The sequence below is a fragment of the Schistocerca gregaria genome, chromosome 8, assembly GCF_023897955.1.
Source record: "Schistocerca gregaria isolate iqSchGreg1 chromosome 8, iqSchGreg1.2, whole genome shotgun sequence".
NCBI classification, from domain to species: domain Eukaryota; kingdom Metazoa; phylum Arthropoda; class Insecta; order Orthoptera; family Acrididae; genus Schistocerca; species Schistocerca gregaria.
The window spans coordinates 263,247,284-263,269,602 of NC_064927.1; the positions used below are offsets into that span (position 1 = coordinate 263,247,284).

General features: G+C 40.1%; 1 protein-coding gene across 1 annotated transcript in view; it reads left to right on the forward strand.

Annotated features, from left to right (window-relative positions):
• The first annotated feature begins 8,567 nt into the window (after window positions 1-8,567).
• Window positions 8,568-22,319, forward strand: part of LOC126284279 (dynein axonemal intermediate chain 7-like) — an 828,882-nt gene continuing 815,130 nt past the window's right edge. Inside the window, exon 1 of the mRNA XM_049983103.1 lies at window positions 8,568-8,647. The gene's annotated coding sequence lies outside the window, so the exon portion shown is untranslated. The remainder of the gene's footprint in view (window positions 8,648-22,319) is intronic.

Consider the following 22,319-nt stretch of genomic DNA (forward strand, 5'->3'; position numbering starts at 1 on the left):
GAGAGAGAGAGAGAGAGAGAGAGAGAGAGAGAGAGAGAGAAGAGAGGAAGAGATGCACTGGGAAAACGGAGAGGAGGGGACAGACAGAGAGAGTGGAGCAGAGGTGTTCGACAGAGGGAGAGGAGAGTAAGAGATGGAGAGAGAGAAATGAGTGAAGGAGAAGGACAGAGACAGAGACAAAGTTTCGCTATCACAGCGTAAATGTATATAGATTGTGCAGAAGTGTGAGAAGTGATGTGCCAACTGGCCATAAAAATGGAAGCAGGGAGATACACTAACGAAAAAAAGAATAAAAAATTTAAAAAAAATGGTAACCAATTCTGTCGCAAGCCAGCACCCAGCATAATGCTAGAAATAGTGACGTAACTTCAGAAAACCATCTGAAGATGAACCTGAAAAGGTTCAAAAACCAGTTCATGGAACAATAAATAATTATTCAATAAAGTGACTAGATGCGGTTTATGCATATACATTCAACAATTTTTTTTTGTCGTTAGTCTACTGACTGGTTTGATGTGGCCCGCCACGAATTCCTTTCCTGTGCTAACCTCTTCATCTCAGAGTAGCACTTGCAACCTATGTTCTCAATTATTTGCTTGACGTATTCCAATCTCTGTCTTCCTCTACAGTGTTTGCCGTCTACAGCTCCCTATAGTACCATGGAAGCCATTCCCTCATGTCTTAGCAGATGTCCTATCATCCTGTCCCTTCTCCTTATCAGTGTTTTCCATATATGCCTTTCCTCTCCGATTCTGCGTAGAACCTCCTCATTCCTTACCTTATCAGTCCACATAATTTTCAACATTCGTCTATAGCATCACATCTCAAATGCTTCGATTCTCTTCTGTTCCGGTTTTCCCACAGTCCATGTTTCACTACCATACAATGCTGTACTCCAGACGTACATCCTCAGAAATTTCTTCTTCAAATTAAGGCCGGTATTTGATATTAGTAGACTTATCTTGGCCAGAAATGCCTTTTTTGCCATAGCGAGTCTCCTTTTGATGTCCTCCTTGCTCCATCCGTCATTAGTTATTTTACTGCCTAGGTAGCACAATTCCTTAACTTCACTGACTTCGTGACCATCAATCCTGATGTTAAGTTTCTCGCTGTTCTCATTTCTACTACTTCTCATTACCTTCGTCTTTCTCCGATATACTCTTAAACCATACTGTGTACTCATTAGACTGTTCATTCCGTTCAGCAGACTATTTAATCCTTCTTCACTTTCACTCAGGATAGCAATGTCGTCAGCGAATCGTAACATAGACATCCTTTCACCTTGTATTTTAATTCCACTCCTGAACCTTTCTTTTATTTCCATCATTGCTTCCTCGATGTACAGATTGAAGAGTAGGGGCGAAAGGCTACAGCCTTGTCTTACACCCTTCTTACTACGAGCACTTCGTTCTTGATCGTCCACTCTTATTATTCCCTCTTGGTTGTTGTACATATTGTATATGATCCGGCTCTCCCTATAGCTTACCCCTACATTTTTCAGAATCTTGAACAGCTTGCACCATTTTATATTGTCGAACGCTTTTTCCAGGTCGACAAATCCTATGAACATGTCTTGATTTTTCTTTAGCCTTGCTTCCATTATTAGCCGTAACGTCAGAATTGCCTCTCTCGTGCCTTTACTTTTCCTAAAGCCAAACTGATCGTCACCTAGCGCATTCTCAATTTTCTTTTACATTCTTCTGTATATTATTCTTGCAAGCAGCTTCGATGAATGAGCTGTCAAGCTGATTGTGCGATAATTCTCGCACTTGTCAGCTCTTGCCGTCGTCGGAATTGTGTGGATGATGCTTTTCCGAAGGTCAGATGGTATTTCGCCAGACTCATATATTCTACACACCAACGTGAATAGTCGTTTTGTTGCCATTTCCCTTAATGATTTTAGAAATTATGATGGAATGTTATCTATCCCTTCTGCCTTATTTGACCGTAAGTGCTCCAAAGCTCTTTTAAATTCCGATTCTAATACTGGATCCCCTATCTCTTCTAAATCGATTCCTGTTTCTTCTTCTATCACATCAGACAAATCTTCACCCTCATAGAGGCTTTCAATGTTTTCTTTCCACCTATCTGCTCTCTCCTCTGCATTTGACAGTGGAATTCCCGTTGCACTCTTAATGTCACCAAAGGTTGTTTTGACTTTCCTGTATGCTGAGTCTGTCCTTCCGACAATATATCTTTTTTGATGTCTTCACATTTTTCCCACAGCCATTTCGTCTTAGCTTCCCTGCACTTCCTATTTATTTCATTCCTCAGCGACTTGTATTTCTGTATTCCTGATTTTCCCGGAACATGTTTGTACTTCCTCCTCTCATCAATCAACTGAAGTATTTCTTCTGTTACCCATGGTTTCTTTGCAGCTACCTTCTTTGTACCTATGTTGTCCTTCCCGACTTCTGTGATGGCCCTTTTTAGAGATGTCCATTCCTCTTCAACTGTGCTGCCTACTGCGCTATTCCTTATTGCTGTATCTATAGCGTTAGAGAACTTCAAACGAATCTCGTCATTTCTTAGAACTTCCGTATCCCACTTCTTTGCGTATTGATTCTTCCTCACTAATGTCTTGAACTTCAGCCTACTCTTCGTCAGTACCATACTGTGATCTGAGCCTATATCTGCTCCTGGGTACGCCTTACAATCCAGTATCTGATTTAGGAATCTCTTTCTGACCATGATGTAATCTAATTGAAATCTTCCTGTATCTCCCAGCCTTTTCCAAGTATACCTCCTCCTCTTGTGATTCTTGAACAGGGTATTCGCTATTACTAGCTGAAACTTGTTACAAAACTCAATTAGTCTTTCTCCTCTTTCATTCCTTGTCCCAAGCCCATATTCTCCTGTAACATTTTCTACTACTCTTTCCCCTACAACTGCATTCCAGTCGCCCATGACTATTAGATTTTCGTCCCCCTTTACATACTGCATTACCCTTTTAATATCCTCATACACTTTCTCTATCTGTTCATCTTCAGCTTGCGACGTCGGCATGTATACCTGAACTATCGTTGTCGGTGTTGGTCTGCTGTCGATTCTGATTAGAACAACCCGGTCACTGAACTGTTCACAGAAACACACCCTCCGCCCTACCTTCCTATTCATAACGAATCCTACACCTGTTATACCATTTTCTGCTGCTGCTGATATTACCCAATACTCATCTGACCAGAAATCCTTGTCTTCCTTCCACTTCACTTCACTGACCCCTACTATATCTAGATTGAGCCTTTGCAATTCCCTTTTCAGATTTTCTAGTTTCAAGCTTCTGACATTCCACGCCCCGACTCGTAGAGTATTATCCTTTCGTTGATTATTCAATCTTTTTCTCATGGTTACCTCCCCCTTGGCAGTCCCTTCCCGGAGATCCGAATGGGTGACTATTCCGTAATCTTTTGGCAATGGAGAGATCATCATGACACTTCTTCAACTACAGGCCACATGTCCTGTGGATACACGTTATGTGTTTTTAATGCAGTGGTTTCCATTGCCTTCTGCGTCCTCATGTCGTTGATCATTGCTGATTCTTCCGCCTTTAGGGGCATTTTCCCACCCCTAGGACAAGAGAGTGCCCTGGACCTCTATCCGCTCCTCCGCCCTCTTTGACAAGGCCGTTGGCAGAATGACGCTGACTTCTTATGCCGGAAGTCTTCGGCCGCCAATGCTGATTATTTATCAAAATTTAGGCACTGGCGGGGATCGAACCCGAAACCTCAGTCGTTTTGATTATGAATCAAAGAAGCTACCCCTAGACCACTGGTTCTAAAACAACAGTAATGGGTAAGCATAAAGAACATATAAACACCAGTACTGCATGTTTTGTGTGAATCGATAGTTCTCCAAAAATGAGTCACTCTTCCAAAAATAATTCAAAATGATTCATAAAATTGAATTAATTTTATTAATAAATAAATAATATTTACTACATAATGCCAGAACTGTACTACACTTTGTGTGTTACAAAATAAATGTATTTAATACACTACTGGCCATTAAAATTGCTACACCAAGAAGAAATGCAGATGATAAATGGGTATTCATTGGACAAATACATATCATACTAGAACTGACATGTGATCACATTTTCACGCAATTTGGGTGCATGGATCCTGAGAAATCAGTACCCACAACAACCACCTCTGGCCGTAATAACAGCCTTGATACGCCTGGGCATTAAGTCAAACAGAGCTTGGATGGCGTGTACAGGTACAGATGCCCATGCAGCTTCAACACGATAACACAGTTCATCAAGAGTAGTCACTGGCGTATTGTGAGGAGCCAGTTGCTCGGCCACCATTGACCACACGTTTTCAATTGGTGAAAGTTCTGGAGAATGTGCTGGCCAGGGCAGCAGTCGAACATTTTCTGTGTCCAGAAAGGCCCGTACAGGACCTGCAACAAGCAGTTATGCACTATCCTGCTTAAGTGAAGGTTTCGCAGGGATCGAATGAAGGGTAGAGCCACGGGTAGTAACACATCTGAAATGTAATGTCCTCTGTTCAAAATGCTGTGAACAAGAGGTGACCGAGACATGTAACCAATAGCAACCCGTACCATGACGCCGGGTGATACGCCAGTATGGCGATGACGAATACACGCTTCCAATGCGCGTTCACCGCGATGCCACCAAACACAGTTGCGACCATCATGTTTCTGTGAACAGAACCGGGATTCATCTGAAAAAATGACGTTTTGTCATTCGTGCACCCAGGTTCGTCGTTGAGTACACCATCGCAGGCGCTCCTGTCTGATGCAGCATCAGGGGTAACCGCAGCCATGGTCTCCGAGCTGATAGTCCATGCTGCTGCAAACGTCATCGAACTGTTCGTGCAGATGGTTGTTGTTTTGAAAACGTCCTCATCTGTTGACTCAGGGACCGAGACGTGGGTGCACGATCCGTTACAGCCATGCGGTATAGATGCCTGTCATCTCGACTGCTAGTGATACAAGGCCGGTGGGATCCAACACGGCGTTCCGAATTACCCTCCTGAACCCACCGAGTCCATATTCTGCTAACAGTCGTTGGATCTCGACCAACACAAACAGCAGTGTCGCGATACGATAAACCGCAATCGCGAAGGCTACAATCCGACCTTTATCAAAGTCGGAAACGTGATGGTACGCATTTCTCCTCCTTACACGAGGCATCACAGCAACGTCTGACAAGGCAGCGCCGGTCAACTGCTGTTTGTGTTGGAAATTTTCCTCGTGTCAGCACGTTGTAGGGGTCGCCACTGGCGCGAACCTTGTGTGAATGCTCTGCAAAGCTAATCATTTGCATATCACAGCATCTTCTTCCCGTCGGTAAAATTTCGCGTGTGTAGCACGTCGTCTTCGTGGTGTTGCAATTTTAATGGCCAGTTGTGTAACATCTAAAACTAGTTTATTGGTAAACCACTGTAAATGTACAAAACAAGAATATGATTGTGTCGGTCTAGCAACACTATTGATCTTAGATAAGATCTGAATTGACGCAAAAAAGACAAACTTTGTTTAATAGGCTAGGATGATCCAGTAATTGTAAAAAGCAAGCGGGCAAAGTGTGCAAACTCTAGAATTAGTCCTCCTGTCCGTTCATATTTTTTAAGAACCCCACAACTTCCATCAAGGTTTTTTCTGCTCATTTTGTCTTTTCAAAAGTTGAAAAAACCTGTCGCTATTGCGTATCACCCTCTCTTCTTTGTGAAATTTCACTGTCGCCAGTGGGATGTCCAACAGGAATTTTTTCAATGATTTAAAAAATTTTGCAGACTTATTGTCGAATATATTTTTGAGTGACGTAATCAACTTGTTGAAAATTTTAGAATATGATTTTCTGAAAAATTCTTGAAACATGTGCATAATACATTCTTTATTACCTTAACTGAAACGTTTTCAACTTTTTTGGTAATGCAAACAATTAGGTTGTTCCAGAACAGTAACAGCTTGATCACTTTTATGCTAAATTTCCTCAAGGTTAAAATCAGGAGGAGTGCTTAAAACATCAATTACTGCTTCTGTTTTTCATAAGATTCGATGACACACATTAGACTTCTGTAACTCTGTGTTTCAAATTTCTACTCAATGAATGACTTCAACAAGTATTGTTAAAATAGTGCTCAAAACTTTGCAAATAACAATAGAATTTTGATGCTTTTGCTGATATTTTACATGTATTCCATATTTTATTTTCGACAATGGTGCCTGATTAATTATTTACAGCTACTAGTCTGTCAACTCTAATACCATAGTGAGCTCATGTGACACTGAGTCGTAAGTTTTGCTCAAGTCTACAAGTGTAACAGTAGCTATTTACTTTATCTTGTAATTGCACTATATACATGTTCCAGTTTATGTAGAAAAAGCTAGTGAAAAGTAGCGCAGCGTTTAATTATATAAATAAATTCGATAAAGGAACCAATATACCCTTTCATAGCTTTTTTAATCCAGAATGAGATTTTCACTCTGCAGAGGAGTGTGGGCTGTATTAATGCACTTGACTGATAAGTGTTTCTACAACGTAATAGTATAATAAAAGTGCATTTAATTGCAGGTTTCCTGTTTCAGAACCACATCTTTTAGAAAAATGGTTAAATGCTGTCCAGAGGCACGGTTTCCAAGAGAAAGAAACCCATTTTCTGTGTTCACAATTGCAGAAGGCTGAAAGGTGGTGCATTCAAACCTCAGAGCCTGTCGTGTTGTATTTTAACTAATAACTTTAAAAACACTGAAGAGCAAACAAGAGGAGATTTCTCGCCTAAATTTGCCACCACAGTGGCCACTGTTCAATTTGTCCGCTGTTCACGACCACTCACGGGATTGTGGGATCTCATTAGCAGTCATGAGATTGTGGGATCTCATTAGCAGTCAATCAGATGGCAAGCACTCAACAGATGGCGTTTGTGTGATGCAGTCTACAGAGAGCAAGCACGTGATGTCGGTCCAGTGAGCATTTCGTTGGCGTATTGGCCTGTACCCAAAAACTTTCGTTGTTGGTTTCGCCAGTTTGAAGACGTAGAATGCTTGTGTAAAGGTAAGAGTCCAGGTCGACCTCAGTCTTCTGATGACACGATGGAAACAGTTCGGTAAACGTTCTAGCGTCCACGAAAGTCTACGCGCCCCCAAGTAGGGAACTGACAATGCCTCATACTTCTGTCTGGCGAGGGAACTGACAGTGGATGCGCACGCTTCTGAACTTGATGGCTCGGTAACACGGAAGTTAGCAGAATAACTTTGTCAAATGGAGCCTGACTGACCATTCGGTACAGAACGTCTCAGTACCGTAAGATGACGTACGAGGGTAATCCCAAAAGTAAGGTCTTTTTTTATATAAGTTCATGGACCTTTTTATTTCAACAATGGTTTACATCAGTTTACAGCTTGAACATGTAGCTATTTTTCGACATAATCACCATTTCTGTCGATGCATTTTTGTTGGCGCTGTGGCAGTTTCTGCATGCCCATGTCATACCAGCTCGCTGACATGCTGTTCAGAAAGTTATGAACCTCTTCTTCACCTTGTCGTCGGAGCTGAATTGCTTTCCAACCAAATATTCTTTTACCCTAGCGAACAGGTGATAGTTACTGGGCGCCAAATTAGCACTATAGGGTGGGTGGGTGTTATGTTCCACTGAAACTGTTGCAGGAGAGCAACCATTTGCCGAGCGATGTGTGGGCGAGCGTTGTCATGTAGAATGTGTACGCCCTTGCTCAACATTCCTCTTCTCCGGTTCCGAATTGCCCGTTTGAGTTTTTTAGGAGTCTCACAGTACCTATCAGCGTTACTAGTGGTCCCAGTGATTCAGCTTGAACGACGAGATGAACAGTATGGCGGCGAGCTGGCATAAAATGGGCATACAAAACCTGCCACAGCGCATACAAAAATGCATCGACAGAAATGGTGAGTATGACGAAAAATAGCTAAATGTTCAAGCTGTAAAGTGATTTAAACTATTGTAGAAATAAACAGGTCTATGTACTTATAAATATAGATCTTACTTTTGGGATTACCCTCGTATTTGGTGGTTTCTCGTTTTCGGCAATGTGTATTGTTGGGTAGATCACATACAATGTGAAAACAGTGATACGCGCTCACTTCATCTTGTGTATGCTGCATGAGATAATGCTGGTTGACTGACGAGACGATTAATTATTTGACATTTTGAGCTACAATGCCATGATCACGTACAATGGGAATCACCCTCTTCTATGCACTTCAGTGGTTTGTAAAGTAGTGAGAAATCATAGAGACAGAGGTAACTTTTATCCTCTAGGAGAGAAATACGATTCAATTCATTAAGCTGCAAAATGATGGTTGTGTTATTGGGTATTTGGAAACTTTTCACAAGGGGAAATTCTGAATTCATCCTTGCAAGGGCGATACGGGGATACACAATCTAGCTTAAACTGTGTGGAATTACAAGCCGGATAAACATCGGAAAGGTGAAGAAACAGTATTTTTCATTTACGGAAGCTAGCCGCATGCGAAATTCTAACAGAATTCACATTTTGTTGCTATTTTAATGCCTGAATCAGCTCCTAATTTCAGCTGTCACCTTGGCAACGGTCGTATTGCAGTCAACAACGGAGGAAACGTCATTTTTAGCACTCAACCATCCGACCACGCAGGGCCACCTGGACTCCCACGCATAAAAAGGTAGGTAAAACTATTTCCTTTAGTTTTATGTCTCCAACAATCTGCACAGTCATTTATCGATTTAAGCAGTATTTTGAGTTTCTTCACTACCCTGCCCGCCTATTCTTTACCCGTGTTTGAGCGTTGTCAGAATCCTGATTAATGTTTCGTAATTCTACGCATCTACGGTACCTGTACTTTAAATTTGAAACGATACCAAAAAGCTAATCGGCAAACCTCTAGTTAGAATACAAATATCGGCGTTCAGAAATTAAACCAGTCACGTGGATAATAAAATTGAAGTACTACTACGCCCCAAATCAATGGTGTTTCTTACTTCGACCGTGATCTCAGCCTTAATGTTTCATCAAAATATAATCATTCGTTAGAAACCACTACAAAGATACGGTACAATAAACCCTCACGATTTCGGGATTCGCAACAATTTGGTCTGGTGTTTTTTTTTATCGGGAAGTAAAACGCCGCCTTACTGTGGCGGACTTCATTCGCACCAAGCTTTAGTATTGAAAGGCGTCAAAGGTATCCCCTCCCCATTTGCTTCACTTGTGGCCGATAATAAGTAACTTAACTTATATATCATTGTTGGTTACACGCACTTAAAAGTAAAAGCCTGCTTAGTTCGGTTTTATAAGCCCACGTGGCAAGTTGTGTTAAATGCCCTACCGTAACTGAAATTACTTTAAAGTGTATCAAACTGTCGTGTAGTACAATACAGTACCAAAGATAAGTGTTGAGAATAAATAGAAAAAGTTAAAATTTAGAAGATAAAACAAAAAGCTTTATAAAACCCGAGCTGGTGCATCTACCAAGAGTTATAACCGAGTTTTGGCGTGTGTTTAGAGGGGACAAAAGAGCAATACGTTTTTCTTTTGTGCTCAGTTTCACTTTTAGGGGGTAAAACTACCCGAAAAGTGAGTTAGCATTTTAGGTTTAGTGGGAATACCCCGGAATGATGATATAGAAAAAAAATGTTTTTCGCATAACAGTTGATATGTAATTAACGTTCTTAAAAATTGTATAATCAACTTTTGTAGTAATTAGATATTTTGCAAAATATCTTACCGCCATTAATTAACTCTGAAAAATGAAAACTTGTGTTGTAACATAAATTAAAGCCTCTTCAAGCCACAGAATAATTACAATAATGATAATTTGTAAATAAATACTTACAACAGCTTTTTTTTTTTTACACCATGCACATAAAATCAACGGACTTTCTTCAGATATTCGCGATCCAGGAGACAATATGAAATGCAGCACGATTTCAGATTGTTATGGGTAATCCTCTAATTATTCTGGTTTGTATCAGATATATTTCAGTACATTGCAGACTTGGTGAAGAGAACTGCAAAAGCTGCTTATACAGTTTTCAAGAACATTAATTACATGTTAACTTTTATATGAGAAACATTTTTATATGCCGTCATTTTGAAGATATTCCCTCTAAACTTCAAATACCAAATTACCTTTCGGGATGTGTTTTACCTTTTAAAAGTGAAACCAGACAACAACAAAAAAATGCGTGTTGCACTATTTTGCCAACTCTACATATCCCCTGAGTTTCATCAGGATCGTTTATTGACACTTGGGAATGTCCTGTACATCGAAATCTTGAATAATTACAAGATAAAGCTTTGCAGGGTACCTTGTGCCTTGTAAGAGAAATCAAACTGCATGCTGCACTGAAAAGATCTGCAGATGAAGTAGGTCAAACAGGTGTCACAGGTAGTACTGGGTGGCTCTTCAGATTCCATAACTGGCACAATATCTCTAACTGAAAAGTGTGTGGACGAAGTGTAAGTGCAGTCACACTTTTACAACACAGATGAAAATGGTTTGTCTTGTGAATCCATTTCTGACAATACACAGGTTAGCAGAAAAGACAGTTTAATATGAAGACAAAGTGAGTAAGGAACAAATCACTAACCTTGTGTGTGTGAATTCTAATGGTTCACACTCTCTAAAAATGTTTCATAGCTGAGAAATCTTTGGCTACTCAATAATTCCTTAAAGTTTTTTCCACTGGAAAAACCTATTAACAGATTTTTCAATATATAGTTGTAAACCTATTTTGCCTTTCCATCGTGGTATTAAGTACAATTTCTAGGACAGATTCACAAGGTTAAATGATTACAGATGCAATTTTCATTTACAGGTAGAATGGCCACCAGAGTGCATTAGTGTTGTTACCAGGCCTGATAGGGTATATAAGGTCTTCAGGTGTCAAATGATGACTGAAGTCCATGAAGATGCCACATACACAAGTGATACCGCATTATCAGCAAGTGACCGTTTGAGAGGAGCCACATTGTGGGTCTCCATTTGGTCAGCTGGTCAAATCGTGCAATATCCAGATTTGTAAGGCATTGGGATGTAACAGTGGGCCAATGTTGGACTTTATGGGAACGTGAGAGCAGGCTTATTTATCATCAAGGTTCTGGTCAGCCACCACATTGGAGGTCACAGTGTTGTGCACCGAGCTCATTGTGACCCATTCACATCTATGCCTGCCATCCAGGAACAGGTATTGGACTCCCTGCAACATTCTGTGTCATTCCTCTCCAGAGATTAGCAGCAGCCACACTACGAAATTACTATCCAATGCCTAGGATGCCATTAGCACCAAAACACAAATGGCTGCATTTGGAGTGTGACAACACTATTTCACAGTCACCCTGTGTCCTCATGTGTTACCTCTCATGCAACACTGTCGTGGTGCCATTTTTCAACAGGATAATACTTGTCCACACATGGCACACACTTATGACCTGTTTGTGATGTGGAGGTACTCCAATGGCTAGCAAGCTCCCCAAATATGTCCTCAATACACCATGTGAAACCAGCATGAATATCAACTCCATCCCAGCACTAGTATTCTGCATATCAAAGACCAGTTACAGCAGTTGTGGGCTGGCTTACCTGAGGAGAGGATAGAGTAGCTTTATGACACCCTTCCCAACAAAATCAGTGCGTGCATCCAGGTCAAAGAGGATGCAATGTCATACTGATAGGTGGTTTTATATTGCCAAACTATCTGTAAATTTGACTTGATATTACGATCACTGAAATAACAACACATACCCTCTCCGCCTGAGTAGTCTCACCCCCCCCCCCCCCCCTCTCTCTCTCTCTCTCTCTCTCTGTCTCTCTCTCTCTCTCACACACACACACACACACACACACACACACACACACACACACACACACACACACACACACACACTTTCTCTCTTTTTCCTCCAATCTGTTCTTGGACACTGTAGGAAGTATTCCAGTCACTGTCATGATGAAAGCCGTAGTGCAAATAAACAGTCACTGGAAATAACAATCAGAGTCAAATATTAAATAATGGGCATAATTTATGTTTTTTGTGTGATATAATTTTGTACAATACGTACTTTTTGTGGCGCAAATTTATGTTACCCATCAAGTGGAACTACTATGCTGCTTCTGTTAAGTCAGCAAAGCCCATAATTTCTGTCCTAATTGTCACAGCGTTTAGTGTGTACTGTGGCATTGTCCCAACTGAACAAAAATAGGTTTTTTGACCAGTCTCATTTAGGACTGAACCTAACTGGACTTTTTTTCCCCGTCAGATATAGATACAGAAGAACTCAGCTGAGCACTTTAGATACTCTTACTATGCAGGGTCATTTCAGGGTATCTCCCTTCTTTGATTTTTGATCATTTACAAACTCTATCTTTATTTCATTAAAGTCACAACAGACAAATAGCAGAGCAAAAATATATTTTTTCCCAGCAATTACAAGCTACTGTTCACTGATAAAAACACTGCGAAACATCAATGGAACAAATTAGTTTTTGCAAACATTTCTGCAGTTTTTATGGCATTTAATATTTACGTTGCTAGTCTCATCATCAATATCTGCTAATTTTATATCAGCTTCAAATATGTGTCTGTTCACCATTTTCAGATCGTACGGGTGAATTTCTGTTCCTCCTGAATTGTTCTGTGTACAACTTTAAATGTTCAGAGTGACTAAAAAGTCCATTAACATTTGAAATGCACTAATTCTTGGAATAATATAGGTAGAGACACCCCCCCCCCCCCCCCCTGAATCATGGACCTTGCCGTTGGTGGGGAGGCTTGCGTGCCTCAGCGATACAGATAGCCGTACCATAGGTACAACCACAACGGAGGGGTATCTGTTGAGAGGCCAGACAAACATGTGGTTCCTGAAAAGGGGAAGCAGCCTTTTCAGTAGTTGCAAGGGCAACAGTCTGGATGATTGACTGATCTGGCCTTGTAACAATAACCAAAACAGCATTGCTGTGCTGGTACTGCGAACGGCTGAAAGCAAGGGGAAACTACGGCCGTAATTTTTCCCGAGGGCATGCAGCTTTACTGTATGATTAAATGATGATGGCGTCCTCTTGAGTAAAATATTCCGGAGGTAAAATAGTCCCCCATTCGGATCTCCAAGCGGGGACTACTCAAGAGGATGTCATTATCAGGAGAAACAAAACTGGTGTTTTACGGATCGGAGAGTGGAATATCAGATCCCTTAATCAGGCAGGTAGGTTAGAAAATTTAAAAAGGGAAATGGATAGGTTAAAGTTAGATATAGTGGGAATTAGTCAAGTTCGGTGGCAGGAGGAACAAGACTTTTGGTAAAGTGACTACAGGGTTATAAACACAAAATCAAATAGGGGTAATGCAGGAGTAGGTTTAATAATGAATAGGAAAATAGGAATGCGGGTAAGCTACTACAAACAGCATAGTGAACGCATTATTGCAGCCAAGATAGATATGAAGCCCACACCTACTACAGTAGTACAAGTTTATATGCCAACTAGCTCTGCAGATGACGAAGAAATTGAAAAAATGTATGATGAAATAAAAGAAATTATTCAGATAGTGAAAGGAGACGAAAATTTAATAGTCATGGGTGACTGGAATTCGAGTGTAGGAAAAGGGAGAGAATGAAACGTAGGAGGTGAATATGGATTTGGGCTAAGAAATGAAAGAGGAAGCCACGTGGTAGAATTTTGCACAGAGCATAACTTAATCATAGCTAACACTTGGTTTAAGAATCATGAAAGAAGGTTGTATAGATGGAAGAACCCTAGAGATACTAAAAGGTATCAGATAGATTATATAATGGTAAGACAGAGATTTAGGAACCAGGTTTTAAATTGTAAGACATTTCCAGGGGCAGATGTGGACTCTGACCACAATCTATTGGCTATGAACTGTAGATTAAAACTGAAGAAACTGCAAAAAGGTGGGAATGTAAGAAGATGGGACCTGGATAAACTGACTAAACCAGAGGTAAGAAATACAGTAGAAGAAGAATGGATAGCTTTGAGGGATGAAGTAGTGAAGGCAGCAGAGGATCAAGTAGGTAAAAAGACGAGGGCTAGTAGAAATCCTTGGGTAACAGAAGAAATATAGAATTTAATTGATGAAAGGAGAAAATACAAAAATGCAGTAAATCAAGCAGGCAAAAAGGAATACAAACGGCTCAAAAATGAGATCGACAGGAAGTGCAAAATGGCTAAGCAGGGATGGCTACAGGACAAATGCAAGGATGTAGAGGCTTATCTCACTAGGGGTAAGATAGATACTGCCTACAGGAAAATTAAAGAGACCTTTGGAGATAAGAGAACCACTTATATGAACATCAACAGCTCAGATGGAAACCCAGCTCTAAGCAAAGAAGGGAAAGCAGAAGGGTGGAAGGAGTATATACAGGGTCTATACAAGGGCAATGTACTTGAGGACAATATTATGGAAATGGAAAAGGATGTAGATGAAGATGACATGGGAGATACGATACTGCATGAAGAGTTTGACAGAGCACTGAAAGACCTGAGTCGAAACAAGGCCCCGGAGTAGAAAACATTCCATTGGAACTACTGACGGCCTTGGGAGAGCCAGTCCTGACACAACTCTACCATCTGGTGCGCAAGATGTATGAAACAGGCGAAACATCCTCAGACTTCAAGAAGAATATAATAATTCCAATCCCAGAGAAAGCAGGTGCTGACAGATGTGAAAATTACAGAACAATCAGTTTAATAAGCCACGGCTGCAAAATACTAATGCGAATTCTTTACAGACGAATGGAAAAACTAGTAGAAGCTGACCTCGGGGAAGATCAGTTTAGATTCCGTAGAAATACTGGAACACGTGAGTGAATACTGACCGTACAACTTATCTTAGAAGAAAGATTAAGGAAAAGCAAGTACGTTTCTAGCATTTGTAGACTTAGAGAAAGCTTTCGACAATGTTGACTGGAATACTCTCTTTCAAATTCTAATGGTGGCAGAGCTAAAATACAGGGAGCGAAAGGCTATTTACAATTTGGACAGAAACAAGATGGCAGTTATAAGAGTCAAGCGACATGAAAGAGAAGCAGTGGTTGGGAAGGGAGTAAGACAGGGTTGTAGCTTCTCCCCGAATGTTATTCAATCTGTATATCGAGCAAGCAGTAAAGGAAACAAAAGAAAAATTTGGAGTAGGTATTAAAATCCATGGAGAAGAAATAAAAATTTTGAGGTTCGCTGATGACATTGTAATTCTGTCAGAGACAGCAAAGGACTTGGTGCCTACTAGGATTCAAAACTTGATATGTGGTCCTCGTGCTCTAGTAATTTCTAGCCCCATGTTAGACTGTTCATAAAGTTTGTGAGAGTCCAGTCCTTCATTAATTTGCAACATAGCCGGACAGTAATTTTGCTGTCTTTACACCCCCCCCCCAATAAAAAAGACCAAATAACATTTTTATGGGAATTGGGGTGTACTCTCACAGATATCTAACAATAACTGCTGTAGGATATCTGTTAGTAACTATAGTTACTTCTCACTATTGGCACACCCATCAATAAAACAAGGACCAACAATGTGATTCATGAAAGCCTACACCCCAAGTTGACACACTGAGGGGGTTGTTTATCCATTTCTCTCAGCCAATGTGGATTTACAGCTGACCTGTAGTGTGCATTGTGAAGATTCTTGTACCTATGGTTTGTAAATGATGCTTCTTCCGTAAACAAAATCTGGTACAGCTGTAACTGATTTTAAAAGCTATTTCCATGAAATGTGGGAAATATGAAATGTGTGTGACTGTAGTATTTACAAAAATCTGTCTAGCACATTCTAGCTGCCTTGTAGCAAGATGTGTATTGTAAGTAACCGCTGCTAAAACTTTTGTTTGATTGTGTTCAGATGTTCTGTTTTTTCCATTGGTGTATTTTATTCTTTATAGTTCCAGTTTTTGAATGTTACTTATATGTTTGCAAAGACAGATTGTGAGGGCTTGGCACAATCAGGATATATTTTGTTGTATAAATGGACTACTTGTTCTAAGAATTTGGTGACATTTGCCATAAATAGAAACCTAATCCTATTTTTTGACAACCTCGTGAAACTCTGAATAACTTCATGAGCTAGTTTTCTGATACCTACAACAGCAGAACACAGACTGATGGATTTCAAGTGCACAGATAAAACACAAGAACCATACTTATGTAAGGTATAGTAGCCAGATGTTTGTGGGATCTCTTCTTCTGATTGTGTGACAATGTTTTTCGGTGCTGTTACCTTGCAACTATTTGAAAAATTTTTGCTCCGTCACTGAAAGTCCTCTATGAAGGCTATTTCCAATGCCACAAAACTGCACAGTTCCACCTTAAAAAATCATAATTCAGCTGCTACAAATATTAAAAATTGCTTGAATGTCTGAAAATTTGCCACACTGTCCAACTCAATTTGGTGAAAATCTGATCTCAACATATTTACTCGTTCTGCAAATGTTTGGAGTGACCTGTCTTTGCTGCCCTCACTCTGTAGTGAGTAATGTGGTAATACTGCAGTCCAACAATAGTGCTGTAGTATTTGGCTTTCCTTAGTTCTTTCACTGCTACAGACATGCTCCTTGCATTCTGGTGGCTGTGCTGAGACTGGGCATTCCTGCCAATATGAAATACTTATCATCCGATTTTTCAAAAACTATTAGGTGAAAAAATTTTGATTGTTGCACACCTTACAGTCTGATATCTTCACTCAATAAAGAACTGAAATTCCTTTCGTTATCCATCATACATACTGCATTACATTACATGAAGCAAAACATTTGCACAAAATTTTAAAGATTTTGCAGTGGTAAAAATGCATTGTGTAAACTTTGTCTATGGGTCATTTTAGTTCATATGCTGCAGTGAATGAAATGTAAACAACATATTGAAATTTTATTTAAAATTGAGAGCATTTCATTTTCGATTTATTTTTTGTTATATCCAAAAGATGGTCAAGTGTGAGGTGCCTATTCACACCCTTACACACCACAAATCAGGTGGTCACAACAATCATCATATCTCATAAATGATTCCTGATATCGAAATGAGGTTTTTTGCAAATCAATGCATGTATGATAAATACTCAAACCTTATTTATTCACCAAGATACAGAAGTAACTCATCCGCAGCAGTGAGGTCGGCAGCTCAGGATGCATCCAGGCATCCACAGCACTACAGGAAAACCCAAACTGCATGTGTGCCCAGACCAGCAAAAGGGTTAAACAAAATAAATCTGGATTCTCATGTATCATAAGACATTAAAGAGGCCTTAAATTTCTCATTCTTCTAGACAACAATGTACTTTACATTGCTACTGTTTTGTGATGTCAATTTTGAAACCATTTATTCTGACCATCTATAAAGGTATTTCTTGCTATATTTAAGTTGGTTTTCTAACAGGAAGCATAGCACTGTCAGTGTGAGGTGCACAAATCTGATATCAGAACTTCTGTAGCCAACTGTTATTTTAATATCTTCTTTGTCTTGTTTATTTGACATGCTACTGAGTTTGACTTGACAAACTTGAAGGAAAGTGGAGAACATTAGTTTGATCAGAAACAAGAACTCATTGTCAACACTAAATTTTCTCAGAATGTCCCTAGCTGTCTATAAAGTAAAGTTTTGAACATGGGTGCGTGGTCATTGATCATTTACAAAGTAAAATTAAAGCAATAGCAGCCCTATGTCACAAAAAAGAAGTTTTTGACCTAGGTTTCAGCACTGCTGTGAGTGCCTTCATCGGAAGTAAAACACTCAACTGGCATGTCACACATAAAATTAAATATCAAGCGATAAAGCTTTAGTCCCAAAATTTTTAAAACAAAAAATACAAGGTGACACAACATACTAACATTTGTAAAACAAATGATTATTGCCACATGTTTTACATTAGTTCGCATACAGTATAAAGTTGAGACATACATAATTGAGTTGAGGCATTCTATGTCATTCATTTACAATATGTCTAAAGGTCTTATAACACATCTGGAAATAAAGTGGGTCTACAGGTCTGTTTACATACCTCGCATGAAGCTCACATTGGCAGACCGTAAGCAACAAATGGCACATCATGACTTACAGCAGCAAGGTTCCACACAAAGGGTGGGAAACATACTAAAGAGACAAGGACTCAACGTAGTATACCAAACCAACAACACCATACAGAACAAATTTGGATGAAGCACTACCTTCAATGTCAAAAGCAGCCAGTCTCGTATACATTAACTACATACCAACTGCTATTATTGAGCATATGTAAACATGCAGAAATTTTAGAACCAGTTTTGCAGAACACCTCAGAGCACTGAAAAGTGATCAGTCCTAATCAACATGTGCTGACCATCTAAAAGCATTGAATCACCATACAACAAACACAGAAACTAATTTAAAAATTCTTAAAACTACTAACAGCCTATACCAAATATTAACAATAGAAAAAAATTATCATATTCAAAAATCAATAGCGGAAGGAAAGAAGGTACTAAATAAACAGACATCACAATGCAAGAAAACTGCTTATGACCACCCTCCAAAATTGAATTCCCCTCCACTTGCTCCACACCATTCACTCTACCTGTCTATTCATAACTCCCTCATTTCCCTCCTCTCCTGTCCTCTTTTTCTCTGTCTTGGACATCCCCCCCCCCCCCCCCCACACACACACACACACTCAAAAGCTATGCATCACAAATATCAACAACACTTCAAATGATGAGTGTGCCATGTCCCAAACATACAACAAACAAATGAACACCATACACCCACACCAACATGTAATGGCAGCAGAAAGTGAAGGAAATAATTGTGTTACATTGACACTAATATGGGAAAAACACCACATCATCAAAAACTAACCTACTAAATAACCAGTATATAGTGATTCTGTTGGAAAAGAACAATAAAATACAAAAGGTTTTGTTGATTGCAAATGACAAGCTGTAGATTGTGTAGATGTAAAGCCACCAGCATAAACAACCAATAGTTTCATGTGACGCATGTAAAGAAATGAATACATTTACTTTATTTCCAAATACACTATAAAACTAAAACCTATAGACATATCGCAAATGGGCACTGAATGCCTCAACCCTATGGTCTGTGTCTTAACTCCGTACTTCATGCAACCCGATGTAAAATATTTGACAATAATCGGTCCTTTTACAAATGTAAATATTTTGTGCCAAAGTTCAAATAACTCACACAAGAGGGTAACATGTAACAATAATTTTGCAGAAAGCAATAAATAAACCCACTGAAGTTAGCACAAAAAGTGCTGAAACATATCTGGGTGAAAACAAAACTACAGAACGGTGTTTTGGACAACATGGAAATCCTCTCCAATAATATGTACCATTTCATTTGTTAGTAATGGGCATGTCTACTATTGGACAGCATATCAACCAACTGTAAGATTGAAGAATAACACACTTTTTGTTGTTGTTAACAGTATACCAAACTTCACTGTTGGCAGTAAACATGACTTTGTTCCTAGTTCATGATACTAATGCTATTTCTTCAGCACATTTTGGCAACTGACAAAATAGATGGAGTTCAGAATTAGCATTTACTTTTGTTTTCTTCTCGATCCTATTGTCATATTCTGCATCACTTTCCAGTTTTAGCAGTCATGTACCAGTTATTGCTGATTTCTTGGTACCAAACTGAACTGTCCTTTATTCTTCACAATTAAAATTATTTTTCAGTAATGCTTCTTAATTACAAATGGTTATTGAGCTGCTCTGCCCTGACATGTGTATCTACTGAATTTCCCATAGACAGCAATTCACAAACTCCAACTCATACTAAGTGTTATAACCTTTAATCACAATAATTGCGTGGATATTCACACTCTCTCTTAGAAACAATAGCTGATCACATGATTACAACTCAGTCTCTCGTATTCGACTGCCATGCCATGACACGCGGCCGGTGCCGTTCGTAGCTAGGTGGCGCTCCCGCGCTCAGCCGATTTGTGGAGCGCCTCTATCGCCGTTTGTGCGTACTGTCATGGCGGCACTGTTAAATGTCGTGGCACTATCACAACACTAAGTTTCTTGCATGCTTCAAAAGGAGCCTTGAAATTTAGTATTTACAGAGCAGTTTCTGCACCTATAAGATTTCTTACATTCAAAAAATCTGCGCTCCATTTATTATATACTTGCGTCAAGAGTTAAAATATCAGGAACTGCAGAAACTGAGCACAACTGGTCACATTCATGGCATCCTGTCAAAGCCTCAGCCACTGACATGGTGAATCATCATTCTTGTGGCTGTCTTGACCAAAGGGTCAATTAATAACTGAAGTTCATGTGAAGAGAGTGATCAAACTCAAGAACTGTTTCCAATGTCTGACTAGAACCCAAAAGAAATCTTGTTCCAACATGACAATGCACACCCACACACAAATCTCACAACTGGGAACAAATCATCAAATTGGGTTGGATATCACTGCCTCATCCACCCTGTAGCCCAAACCTAGAGACTTCAAAGTTCCAGCTATTTGGATCACTAAAGTATTTCACAACACTGACAAAAGCCCATAAAACATGATTAAGAATAAAGAATGTAAAAGAAATATTAACGGTTATTGTTAGCAAATTCTAACTCTTAAGAATGAATTGTGTTCCGAGAAAAAGACTGTGGACATTATTTATTGAACAACCATCATTTTATATATACAGCCAATTGTTGATCTTGGCAGCTGAGACATCACACTATGGCTTAGGAATAGCATTGTTTCAATAGAACTCTAATGAGATTGAACAGAGAATCTATTCAACTTCAAAAATTCTAAAACTTGCCCAGAAGAATTACTCCCAGATAAAATAAAGGCCTTTGCGATATAGCCAACGGCACCGCGAAACTCCACATCTCTCTTTATGGAGCACACTTCCATCTCATCACTAATCATAAGCCCTTGGTGGTAATATTCTTTGGTCTGTGCAGTAGTCAACTAGAGTGGACAGCACAGCTCCTGCACTTACTTCTGGTACTGCAATTTAAAAATTCATCAGAAGTCCGCAACTAAACATGCTAATGCCAATACATTACCCCACATGCCTATGGGTCCTGGCATAATTTGACAGAAGGGCACAGGTCAGCATCCAGATTGACATGTCAGTCCAGTATGTTGTGCAACAGCCACTGAGCAAGCTGGTCCCACTGGTTTCGTCAAGGCTAGCCCTCCCCATTTATCATTCTCCACAATGTCCCCATTGCAGGACCTCTTCACTCACATATTCGCCTTTCGGCTGTTGGTGTTTTACTGCTGGCCACAGATCACAATGACTTCTATGTGGTCTTTTCCCAAACACGGACGCCCCAAGTGTTACATCATACACATTAAGGGCCATGGGGAATGGCGAGCACCACAAGAATGTAGCATGTCAACATGTTTGTTGGCCATAGATCGAACATTTAGCACATGCACATATCAGGTACATTGATCATCAGGCAGCCCCACCATAAAACTGTTGCACTATGGCCAGCACAACAGCCATGGGACAGGGTACACTTGGACATAGTAGGGCCTTCCCTTAATTCAATGTGGCTCCCTGCTGGACACATCGTCAAACTGCCCATAAGGGGTTAATGGGGTGTTCACCACCACAGAAGTCACCCTCTGGATGCAGACAAAAATATTAGCAACAGAAGGCCTGCCCTGCACTGTAGTAACTGACAACAGACCAGCATTCAAACTGCAAGACAAAAAGAATGGTGTGTGCATTGAAACAACAAATGTCAAAGATCACGAGAGAGACACCAACAGAGACAGGGCTAATCTTATTTCTTAATGCCTACAGAGTAGCACCAGGTAACAGTTGCAGTCCTGCTGAAGTACTCTGCAGATAACTGCATACACTCCTGGAACCTGCTCCCACTGTCCCCTGGGGTAGCTGCAAGGATACATGCCGTGTCTCATGTGTGGGCCCCCACATTGGGGCTGCATTAGAGATGGACTCTGCCGACAACTGTCTGGTGTCAGAGAAACCACATGTATGTCATCTCCTCAAGGGTTGCAACATGTTTTGCCATCACAGCCAGTTGCACCCCAACAAGAAGATCAGTTCCAAAGATACAGAGGGTGCACCAACAAAGTAGCTCTTCTACCAGCAGATGTAAACATATAGCTGACTATATAAGTTGCTGATGACAACATGGAAAGTACCTCCAACCTGGAATTAGTTCCTGCATAGTTGGAACACAGATGAGAGGGCACCACCAATCTTCATGTGATCTCCAAGTGGCACTAGTGGTTCTATGTGATCTGGGTGGTCCCACTCATTCAGGATTGTATTTGAGGCTGGCAAGAATTAGTTATAGACACTTCCTGTTTAATTCTTCCAATACT